The following is a 13,117-nucleotide window of genomic DNA, read 5'->3' as shown; positions in this document are numbered from 1 at the left end:
AGGGTAATTTTCCAAAATTCAATATATATATATATATAAAAAATAGCTCTAGGCTATCCCATGGATGTATGGGGTAGCTCATAAAGGCTTCATACCATACTTGTAAACAAATTGGACCCAACATACTGATAAATTCTGCTGTACATCATCTTATTGTATTTGATTGTTTGTTGTTTGATATCAAGTTACTAAGATCAAGACACACGGTAGTGTGTCGTGCGGCCCAAGAAGCAGGCGCGCAACACCCGTGAGTATATTGACAAGAAGAACGAAAACGCAATTTTCGCACCTCCGTAGCTCTGTGCTGCTTTGATGAAACAAGACGATTTTTGCTGTGGACACGCCCTCCAACATCAGCACTCCACATTCCAAATTTGAGCGAAATCGCTTCAAGCGTTCCCGAGATATTCGACTTCAAAAATTGGCTTAGTTGCTTCGTTTTTTCTTCTTATTTTTCTTCCTCTTTTCGCACACTTACAAAAACTGCTATAAAACGCGAACGCCATATGCGATTGCCTTGCAATTTGGCACACAGAAGGGGGTACAAAGGCGCATCTCGGTACCAACTTTGGCTGAAATACGATAAACAGACAAAGAGTTATGAGCGATTATTCACGAAAAATAACACCAATATATTGTCACGCCTACAGGGTAAACCGCGTATGGGAAGAAGCTGAAAATTGGTGGGTGAATAGGTTAACTATTGAACCTCAAACCTTTTGTGGTTTGAAAGAAATCGAGCTAAAAACCAAGAAGATACAACGAAAAACCAACAGTGTGTAACAATTACGCAATCGAGATTAGCTAATAAAATACGACTGCTTGCCACGCCTACCAGATAAACCGTTTGGGCTAATGCTTTGAAAATTGCTGTACAGATGGAGTAATCATCTTAGAAAGGCTCTTCAATGGTGTAGAAGAATCAGACTTAAAGCCACGGAGTTATAACACGAAATCCAACTTGGTGCAGCAAGTGCGAATCGAGATACTCTAATAGAGCACTCATCCTAATAGAGCAGTCACCCTGAAGAGAATTCAAGAGATCAACTAGAAACAAGTAACCTGTATAGAGCAGTGGCGGATCTAGGAATTTATAAAGGAGGTTTCCAGTTTAGAAGGTGGAAATATATATTGACATGAGATACGCAAAAGTTTGCACTACATCGTCTGGTTTGGTAAGGTGAGACCAAAAAAAAAAAAAAAAAGGTCACAGCCTAGTAATAGTACATAAAATATATTAAATAACTTCCTACACACTACTTTAGTAGCTACTGTGACTGCTCTATTAGAGTATCTCGATCGAGACGCACGCCGCGATAATTAAAACATTTAATTGTTACGCAATCATTTTTCAAAGGGGGTTTCCGTGGAAACCTTTGAAACCCCCCCTAAATCCGCCACTGTAGAGATCAGCTACAAACAAGTCAACCAGTAGAGAGATCAGCTACAAACAATTCACCCTGTAGAGAGATCAGCTAGAAGAAGTTACCTTGTAGGGAGTTCATGCAAATATGGAAAGAGATAGTTCAGCTAGAAGAAATCACCTTGTAGAGTTCAGCTACAAAGAAACCACCATGTAGAGAGATTAATAGAAGAAGTTACCTTGCTGAGAATTCAGCTACAAAGAAACCATCATGTAGAGATTTCAGCTACAAACAAATCTCCCTGTAGAGAGATCAGCTAGAAGAAGTTACCTTGTAGAGAGTTCAGCTACAAAGAAACCATCATGTAGAGAGTTCAGCTGCAAACAAATTACCTGTAGAGAGTTCAGCTACAAACAAATCTCCCTGTAGAGAGATCAGCAAGAAGAAGTTTCCTTGTAGAGAGTTCAGCTACAAACAAATCACCCTGTAGAGAGTTCAGCTACAAACAAATCTCCCTGTAGAGAGATCAGCTAGAAGAAGTTTCCTTGTAGAGAGTTCAGCTACAAACAAATCACCCTGTAGAAAGATCAGCTAGAAGAAGTTACCTTGTAGAGTGCTCAGCTACAAAGAAACCATCATGTAGAGAGTTTAGCTGCAAACAAATCACCTGTAGAGAGTTCAGCTACAAACAAATCTCCCTGTAGAGAGATCCGTTAGAAGAAATTACCTTGTAGAGAGTTCAGCTACAAAGAAACCACCATGTAGAGAGTTCAGCTGCAAAGAAATCACCCTGTAGAAAATTCAGCCACAAACAAATTGCCTTGTAGAAAGATCAGTTAGAAGAAGTTACCTTGTAGAGAGTTCAGCTACAAAGAAACCATTCTGTAAAGAGCTCAGCTGCAAACAAATCACCTGCACAGAATTCAGCTACAAACAAATCACCCTGTAGAGAGATCAGCTATAAGAAGTTACCTTGTAGATCGTTCAGCTACAAACAATTCACCCTGTAGAGAGAGCAGTAGAAGAAGTCACCTTGTAGAGTGTTCAGTTACAAAGAAACCATCATGGAGAGTTCTGTAATAAATATATGTATTATATATATATATATATAATTTGTAGATTAACTGATAAAATCAGAAATATTTAAAGTACATCTGCTCCATCTTTCTTCTTCCTGTGGTAAAGAAAAAAAGATAGGTTAAAAAAGTCCCAAAGCCGGCCTATTGGGGTATACAAATACAAAAAGAAATGAAATCTAATCCAAAACAGCCAAGCTGTAAAAAAACAGTGCGGCCCTCAAAAAGGCTATGGTGAAAAAAGATGTGAAATGCAAGGTGGCGGCCAAGAAATGGCTGTGATGGTAGGTTAATGGTAAACAATTTAATAACGACAATTCAGGTGAATTTTGTGCCAATTGACCAAGCGGCACAAAAATTCACCTGAATTGTTGTTATTAAAATTTTTACCATTAACCTACCATCACAGCCATTTCTTGGCCGCCACCTTGGATTTCACATCTTTTTTCACCATAGCCTTTTTGAGGGCCGCACTGTTTTTTTACAGCTTGGCTGTTTTGGATTAGATATTCTCTACAGGGTGGTTTGTTACATAACAGAACTCTCTATAAGGTGATTTGTAATGTAGCTGAGCTCTGTACAGTGTGACTTTTATGTAGTTGAACTCTCTACAGGGTGACTTGTAATGTAGCTGAATTCTTTTCAGGGTGGCTTGTTTGAAGCTGAAATATCTACAGGGAGATGTGTGATGCAACCAAACTCGTCTAGTTGAACTCTCTACAGGGTGATTTTATTGTTACTGAACTTTTTAACTGTATGACTTGTTTGTAGCTGAATTCTCTACAGAGTGATTTACTTTGTGGCTGAACTCTCTACAGGTGACTTGTCACACAGCTGAACTCTCTACAGGGTAACTTGCAACAAAGCTAAATTCTCTACAGAGTGACTTGTTTGTCTAGCTGACATCTGTACTGGTAGACTTGTAATGTAGCTGAACTCTCTACAAGGTGACTTATTTGTAGCTGATCTCTCTATAGTTTTGTAGCTGAGCTCTCCACAGGGTGACTTGCAACAAAGCTAAATTCACCACAGGGTGACTTGTTATGCAGTTGAACTTGCTACAGGATGCCTTGTTGTGTAACTGAGCTCTCTACAGGAAGACTTATAACATAACCAAATTCTATACGGGGTAACTTTTTATCTCTACAGGGTGTAGTGTAGCTGTTAAACCCAACTTTTATAGATGTTCTGCAGAAACTAAATATGTACCTTACACCAGTCCAGTAAGACCACTCTTAGAGTAGTAAACATCCAGCAGTGTGGGACCTTACTTACAGAAGGAGATGATACAATGATGTGCTGCTTGTTGGTCAGATTATACAGCAGTGTTTCATCTATGAGGTCTTCTCTCCAATACTGACAATATGTGACAAGATTAAAACTGTTTTACAATATTGCTTAGCTACTCTTCATCAGTTCTAATAATTCCTGACTACTTTGTTAACACCACTTCACCACCACCCTCTCCATTTTGAGATTCCGTTTATTAGTACAAAAATTCAGCTATTATACCAATGTATACTCTGAATATACCTACTGACACTACTTTAAAATAGAATCCCAAGTATTTTTAGATAAAATCAAACAGTATGGCAGTGCTGTTTAAGGGATCCCCCAAAAGTGACATGCGCTGCCTAAAATTCTGCTTTTAAACATCATCCTAGTGACATCTTCCAAAGCGAAAATCACTTTTATGGATAATATTAGTCCATCTAACATCAACAACATGAAAACACTTAAAGACAACCAGATACAGAATTTTTAAAAATCTAATTTTTGTCTGCCAGCCTGCTGATCATCATCTTCTTCATGCAATGAAACCATATCGAGGCATCAATTTCAACACTTTCCTTGAGTAGCATATTAGATGATATGAACTTATTTAAGTACTTATGCTCCGTAGATACCTGCAACTTCATGACAGGTTTGAGACCGTGCCCATTGATGATCTTGGTTGATCAATAACGATCGAGCACAGAGCAATCTCTTTATTTGATCATGATTACCACACCCCCTTATTATTAGTCAAACTGTATTCATGGATAGCTGTATGCTTAAAACCAAACACTCTAATTTTAAAATGAAGTAGGGATCCAAACAACAACAAAAAAGTAGTAAAACAAGAGATAAATGATGGTATTACAGCATATAGCTAGGTGGGAAGATCCCTACTTTGAAATTGGAAAAAAATAATTGTTATAACATGCCAATTCCCACCAAGCTATACTGTAATACCATCATTCATATCTTGTTTCACTATTTTTTATCGCTTAATTGGATCCCTACTTTATTTTTAAATTAATACTTTCTAATCTAGCTACTAGTTGACCGTCATACTCAGTTTCAAATCAAGACACACGGTAGTGTGTCGTGCGGCCCAAGAAGCCGGCGCGCAACACCCTCAGAGGCGTAGCTAAGGGGGGGCAAGGGGGGGCATTTGCCCTCGCATTTGCCCCCCCATCACTAAATGATTTTTTTTTTAAACCTTCGTCACAAGTTTACCAGTATTAAACTGACACGCAAATGACTGTAAATTATGTACACTACTACGCGGTATCACCAGGGGCTGCTAGTGAATGCGCACACACAACATTCAACTCGCTCGCGAATCCATCGAACGAAAATATTAGACACATACTTCTATATTTAGCCTAGATTACTCGCGTGATAGAACATTTTTGAATCTAAAAAGAGTGACCCGCTTCTCCACGGCAGGAGTCACAACTCACAAGTGACAAAGGAGACCAGATGACGCTATGAACCTACTGTCTACGAGGTGATAAAGTGTTAGCTAAATAAATGTACCAAGTTTATTTTATCGAGTCGATCACACTGGACCTTTGTACGTATGGCAGTGCAGTCTGTTTTTACTTAGTCAGTCAGGTGGATCAGTCAGGCTTACAAGTTCTGCTAGCAAGACAGGTGGGATTTCGTGCAATACATGGCATTTGAATTTCGCTGAGTGAAGTGAGTGAATACGTCATCCTGTCAGCAGTGTGCTAGGACTGCAGCACAGGCTGTGGCTAACGTAAAGTAACCTGTATTTGCACTAAAGTATTAGCTCTACCGGACTGTGGATAAATTTGTTGGAGTACAGTTGTGGCACGTGCGATGATGCTCGACAAATATAGCTACCTCGATTGGAAGCAGTCTGTACCGAAATGGTTACGTAGCTAGTTATTTAAGCTGTAATAATACAACACCGTATGTTGGCTAGCCCACCATTGGGTCATTAGCCTTTTTTGCAATTATGAATGATTTTGAGTGTTTCGTGGGGGGCATGCCTGCCCCTCCATCACCTTCTGGCTAGCTACGCCCCTGAACACCCTTGAGTATTTTGACAGGAAGAAAGAAAACGTGATTTTCGCACCGCCGAAGTTCTGTGCTGCCTTGGTGAAACAAGACGATTTTAGCTGTGCACACGCCCTCCAACTTCAGCACTCCACATTCCAAATTTGAGCGAAATCGCTTCAAGCGTTCCCGAGATATGCGACTTCAAAAATTGGCTTAGTTTCTTGGGTTTTTTCTTCCTCTTTTCGCACACTTACAAAAACGCGAACGCCATATCCGAGTGCCTTGAAATTTGGCACACAGAAGGGGGGTATCAAGGCGCATCTCGATACCAACATTGGCTGGAATACGATAAACAGGCAGAGTTATGAGCGCTTATTCACGAAAAATAACACCAATATGTTGTCACGCCTACAGGGTAAACCGCGTATGGGAAGAAGCTGAAAATCGGTGGGTGAATAGGTTAACTATTGAACCTCAAACCTTTTGTGGTTTGAAAGAAATCGAGCTATAAACCAAGATGATACAACGAAAAAACCAACAGTGTGTAACAATTACACAATCGCGAGATTAGCTACTAAAAAACGACTGCTTGCCACGCCTACTAGATAAACCGCTTGGGTTAATGCTTTGAAAATCGCTGTATAGATGGAGTAATCATCTTAGAAAGGCTCTTCAATGGTGTAGAAGAATCAGACTTAAAGCCACGGAGTTATAACACGAAATCCAACTTGGTGTAGCGAGATCGAGATACTCTAATAGAGCAGTCACCCTGAAGAGAATTCAACAGATCAGCTACAAACAAGTCACGCTGTAGAGAGATCAGCTACAAACAATTCACCCTGTAGAGAGATCAGCTAGAAGAAGTTACCTTGTAGGGAGTTCATGCAACAATGGAAAGAGATAGTTCCAGCTACTTCACCTTGTAGAGTTTAGGCCTGCGCCGATTATGCCAGCATAATTTGGGGCATAATAGGTAACCAAAAGCATCAGCATAATAGGCAAAATTTTTGTGCACTGGTTATCAGAGAAGCTGAAACTCTGCCTATTTTTCATGATGCAGAATGGGATAGTGTGCAAACATGGTAAAAATCAGATTTACAGCTACGTTGTGAAAAAAAGATTAGTTGAAGATCGATATACTCTAATAGAACAGTCACCGCATAATGAAATATTCTAATAGAACGTTCACAGATGCATTTGGTACTCTAATAGAGCACTCAAGACACAATTTTATATGAGCATAATGGAACACAACTGGGCATAATTGGAGCATAATAGGGGAAATTCTGGAGCAATGCTCAAAAGCATAATAGGCAATTTCAAAAGCACAATAGGCTCAGGCCTAGTAGAGTTCAGCTACAAAGAAACCACCATGTAGAGAGTTCAGCTACAAACAAATCGCCCTGTAGAGAGATCAGCTAGAAGAAGTTACCTTGCAGAGAGTTCAGCTACAAAGAAACGATCATGTAGAGAGTTCAGCTACAAACAAATCGCCCTGTAGAGAGATCAGCTAGAAGAAGTTTCCTTTTAGAGAGAACAAGTCACCCTGTAGAAAGATCAGCTAGAAGAAGTTATCTTGTAGAGAGTTCAGCTACAAAGAAACCATCATGTAGAGAGTTCAGCTGCAAACAAATCACCTGTATAGAATTCAGCTACAAGTAAATCACCCTGTAGAAAGATCAGCTAGAAGATGTTACCTTGTAGAGAGTTCATTACAAAGAAACCACCATGTAGAGAATTCAGCTACAAACTAGTGACCCTGTAGAGACATCAGCTTGAAGAAGTTACCTTGTAGAGAGTTCAGCTACAAAGAAACCATTCTGTAAAGAGCTCAGCTGCAAACAAATCACCCTGTAGAAAGATCAGCTAGAAGAAGTTACCTTGTAGTACAAACAAATCACCCTGCAGAGAGATCAGCTAGAAGAAGTTACCTTGTAGATCGTTCAGCTACAAAAAATTCACCTTGTAGAGAGAGCAGCTAGAAGAAGTCACCTTGTAGAATGTTCAGTTACAAAGAAACCACCATGGAGAGTTCTGTAATAAATATATGTATTATATATATATAATTTGTACATTACTGATAAAATCAGAAATATTTAAAGTACATCTGCTTCATCTTTTCTTCTTCCTGTGGTAAAGAAAAAAAGATAGGTTAAAAAAGTCAAAAAGAAGTGAAATCTAATCCAAAACAGCCAAGCTGTAAAAAAAGAGTGCAGCCCTCAAAAAGGCTATGGTGAAAAAAGTTGTGAAATCCAAGGTGGCGGCCAAGAAATGGCTGTGATGGTAGGTTAATGGTAAAAATTTTAATAATGACAATTAAGGTGAATTTGGCACAAAATTCACCTGAATTGTCATTATTAAAATTTTTACCATTAACCTACCATCACAGCCATTTCTTGGCCGCCACCTTGGATTTCACATCTCTTTTCACCATAGCCTTTTTGAGGGCCGCACTCTTTTTTTACAGCTTGGCTGTTTTGGATTTTCTCAAACATGTCAGTTAGTAACTGCAATCACAATCAGCAACTCGGGCTGAAACTACTTGAGACAGAATTGAAAGAAAGCTTAATTCTGGGACCAACCACGTGAGATCAGTGCAATGCTTACGATGTGTAGCTATACGTACCTAGAGTCATAAACTTTGTAGCTGAAGACACAGAGGTGACGCCGGTATAGTCGCTGCAACCTGCTAATTGACCGTTGACTGAACTACTCCACGCTTTTGTAGTACACAACAGAATGGAGTAATAATACAGAGACTAGCTAATTACAAACTACCACACTAAGGCCTCTATTTGGTGATTATTAGTTTCTTATCCACCGCCCGCATTCTTCTTATAAGCTACCGCATGATAAGCCATTATTTACTCTGAGCATGCTCAGAAGAACACGTGATACCAAACTGTTATAATTTTTGTTGATGAACGCTACAATGCGCTATATATCACCAGGAGAACTGTTGTTTTCCTTAGCAAATTGCTGCAGTGCCAGTTGCAATCGTGCTCTATCGACTTCATCAAAGCAGGCTTTCAGTTGACTGTCGAAAAACAGTTGGCGATCACGAAAAGTGGTGAAGGAAATGTTTGTAGTAAGAAAGAAAGACAATTTGGACAAGGTCTGTACATCAGTGTGTTAATATTTTAAAATAATGGCCTAATGGTAATACCCTCCCGCCCGCATCATGATAATTAGAAAGGCTGGATGAGAAACTAATAATCACCGAATAGGGGCCTAATTACAATAAACGAAATTCCTTACAAGCTACACCTACTTAACTACATTATAAAACCTAAACAAAATCTATCGTGAAAGTGCATAGTATCTGAGTAGTAGTAGCTAGTACACTAGTTTTGTAGTACACTGGATTCTCCGAGGGATTCTCATTATCACGTGATTCATTTCCCGCTGTACCACAACAGGGTGTGGTCACACGACAATCAGTGTAAGTAGTCTGGCGCCGCAAGACTACAGATTCTTCTCAACATGATAGCTAGCTGTTACAGTACCGTCTCTTTTACAAAAAAGAGAGTGACGTTTTATTTGTTAAGACAATGACTACAAGGGTCTAGACTCAGGGTACCACGCACTGAATGGACAGTACAGGAGCCCTGATAAGACTTTTATACAGCACAAAAATAATAATTGGATGCTTGAATGTTGTCAACTCTATTATTTATTTATTATAGTTACATTTGTGTGTGTGTGTGTTGCTGTAACTAGTTTTTTTCCCTTGCCACACCCAGTTGTGGGCATTCTATTGCCTTCTCTGTGGTAGTGTGTGTCCGAGAACTCACTCACTCACTTAATTAAGCTATAGTTATTTTTGTACATTGTCATATTTTTTTTGTTCATCACCAATGATGGTTTCTCTGTCTCATAGCATGCAGAAAAGTTCATTTTAGGTAAACCAATATCTCCCAGTCCGGGGAGGCTCTAGAATTAAAGTGTTAATTTAAATTCATGTCATGTGCACTCGGGTTGGCTTGTGCTACAGGTGCATTTGACTACTGGATTTGCACATATTAAACATTACCAGGTTTTCATCGGTGTGTCATGTGCATCCATATAGAGAAATCTAGCTATTTGGAGGAAGGCCCTAATGTAGCTATTAAACCTCACCAGAATAATAGCTACTAAACAATACTGAGCTGCATGCATGGGCTCTCCTGAGTCTCCTCAACAGAATTTAATCTCCTAACAAAATTAGCGCTAGCCAATCAAATGTCATGTTCCTTTTCTTTGTTCTGTGTGCAAACTGGCCTTGTATTCTTTACAGATCCATGTTGAATTGGTTATCAGGTTGTAATCTCTTAGGACTACTTCTACCTATCTCAATTAGTTTCTTGTCCATTGTGTCTTGTTTATCATGCTATCAGAAGTACCTTCCAGTCATCAAGCATAGCCTGCTAAGACCATTCCTCAGTCTAAACTAGATGGATAAGAGGAGATGATTGGTCTAATGATAGCTACATGAAATCCTCCTAGCTGGATACTATACATACAACATATGCTAATATATAGCTACATATACATAGGTATATATATGACATTCTGTCAACACAAACTAACATCCACAAACTGTGAAACTCAACATTACTAAAGTACTAATAATTGTTCAGCTTGCATCAGTGGCTAGCTTAATGCTGAGACTGGAAGAGGGATGGGGTATTTGTTACACATATATACTTAAAATTACACATTTATGTTTTATGTTTGAAGTACAGTATGTATATTGCACTCTGGTTGTCCAACAGTTAAAGTAAAGAGAGGGCTTGTGTAGCAAAGTGCCAGTGAAGGGTAAGACCAAAGACCACCTAGGGTCATACTTTCCCAGGTAGAATAGCTGTGACAGAGGATTAAATCAGGAACTGAAAGTAATTTTGGAATAGTGAATTGAAGGGAACGAAAGAAAGAAAAAAAACTGGACTTGAAAATGATTGTTTTAAATAGTGGATAAAGAAAATTACAAAAGCAATTATGACCGTACTGTAGGTTGAGTTGTAAGGCAACAGCTTTTAATTAAACAGTGGAGAACTTTTAAAAACTAGCTATACAGCTGTATCTCAAAATTGAATCTTGTGGTACTTTTCAGTCAATCCCTGTAAAATAGATTTAAGATGCACACATATGTGCACATAACTTTTAACTTTAATTCTGTGATGCAGCTTGCTTTTATAGTCTTACTTTTACAACTAGCCACATCACAATTTAGAATTAGCCAAGTCACTTACAACTAGCTTTTTGGCCACAATTATCTCCTTTTGTAGTCCCTGGCTCACATACAACTACACTTGTTTGTTGACATTGTACATGTAAGAATGTGATAATGTTTTGATGGCTTATGATCATAATAACTGTTACACACAACACGTACTGAGTCTGTTGGTAGTATGTGTATATCTACTAGTAGTAAAGAACTACAGGTGTAGCAAGAACTCTCCATAAAAATCATTTTGTTACTCACATGCACTTAATGGCTGTGTCCTAATAAAGGTATATAGCTATACACACTGATCTCATTATCCATATCCATGAGATTGTTTAAGTTAGTTCAATTAATGTCAGCACCATATAATGTCACCTACACAAATTAGACTCATATTAGTAATGAAGTTAATGATCAATATGGTAAAATTCCTTTATTCAGCTACCGCTTCACAGTATCAACACATGCCACCCAACCCAAAATAATCCCCCTGATCATTAGTGTTTGCACATTGTGGGTTATGTGACTGGATTTACAAAGAGGCAATTTCTACTCACATTCCCAAAACATACAGTGGACCTCTCTACAATGGTCACTTTGAGACCCAGAATTTTATTCCTATTTTGTTGTATTAATTTTAGAGATTTTCCTCTTTTAGAGGTAATGTATGGGGCCAGAACTGATGGGAACATAATATTATGGAGGCTGTGTCCTTAGTTTTTGATAAGAGAGGCTCCACTGTATTTGAGACTTCTTATTACAATTACGTAAGTATGGAATTGGAAGGTGCATGGATTAATCAAAGAAAATTTTTGAACATGAAATTTAAATTTTGGAATGTGGATTTATAGTCAAGTGGCTTAGCAGCATTAAAATGCATTATTGTTACAGAGTGGATAAAAACACCAAATTTTTTTAGAGCTTCTGTAAACCATACTAATGGGTTTTAGTCTAGGAGCCCTCACCAAATCAGTAATATTATCCTGATTCTCCAATTTGAATTTTTATAAATTAGCAATTTATACTACTATTGTATGATTTGTATTCCATCACCTGTAAATCAAGACACACGGTAGTGTGTCGTGTGGCCCAAGAAGCCGGCGCGCAACCCCGTGAGTATATTGACAGGAAGAAAGAAAACGCAATTTTCGTACCTCCGTAGCTCTGTGCTGCCTTGATGAAACAAGACAAATTTTGCTGTGTACATTCCCTCCAACTTCAGTACTCCAAATTTGAGCGAAATCGCTTCAGGCATTCCTGAGATATGCGACTTCAAAAATTGGCTTAGTTTCTTCGTTTTTTTTCTTCTTATTTTTCTTCCTCTTTTCGCACACTTACAAAAACTGCTATAAAACGCGAACGCGTTATCCGATTGCCTTGAAATTTGGCACACAGAAGGGGGGTATAAAGGCGCATCTCTGTACCAACTTAGGCTGGAATACCATAAACAGGCAAAGAGTTATGAGCGATTATGCACGGAAAATAACACCAATATGTTGTCACGCCTACAGGGTAAACCGCGTATGGGAAGAAGCTGAAAATCGGTGGGTGAATAGGTTAACTATTGAACCTCAAACCTTTTGTGGTTTGCAAGAAATCGAGCTAAAAACCAGGAAGATACAGCGAAAAAATCAACAGTGTGTAACAATTACGCAATCAAGATTAGCTAATTTTTATTATTATTATTATTATGCTTGCCACGCCTACCAGATAAACCACTTGGGGTAATGCTTTGAAAATCGCTGTACAGATGGAGTTATCATCTTAGAAAAACTCTTCATTGGTGTAGAAAAATCAGACTTAAAGCCACGGAGTTATAACACGAAATCCAACTTGGTGTAGCAAGTGCGAGATCGAGATACTCTAATAGAGCAGTCATCCTAATAGAGCAGTTACCCTGAAGAGAATTCAAGAGATCAGTTAGAAATAAGTAACCTGTATAGAGATCAGCTACAAACAAATCACCCTGTAGAGAGTTCAGCTACAAACAATTCACCCTGTTCAGACATCAGTTAGAAGAAGTTTTCTTGTAGAGAGTTCAGTTACAAACAAATCACCCTGTTGAAAGATCAGCTAGAAGATGTCACCTTATAGATAGTTCAGTTACAAAGAAACCACCATGTAGAGAATTCAGCTACAAACTAGTGACCCTGTAGATACATCAGCTAGAAGAAGTT

This window comes from Dysidea avara, chromosome 4 (genome assembly GCF_963678975.1).
Source record: "Dysidea avara chromosome 4, odDysAvar1.4, whole genome shotgun sequence".
In the NCBI taxonomy this organism is placed as follows: Eukaryota; Metazoa; Porifera; class Demospongiae; order Dictyoceratida; family Dysideidae; genus Dysidea; species Dysidea avara.
This window is presented reverse-complemented; position numbering follows the sequence as displayed.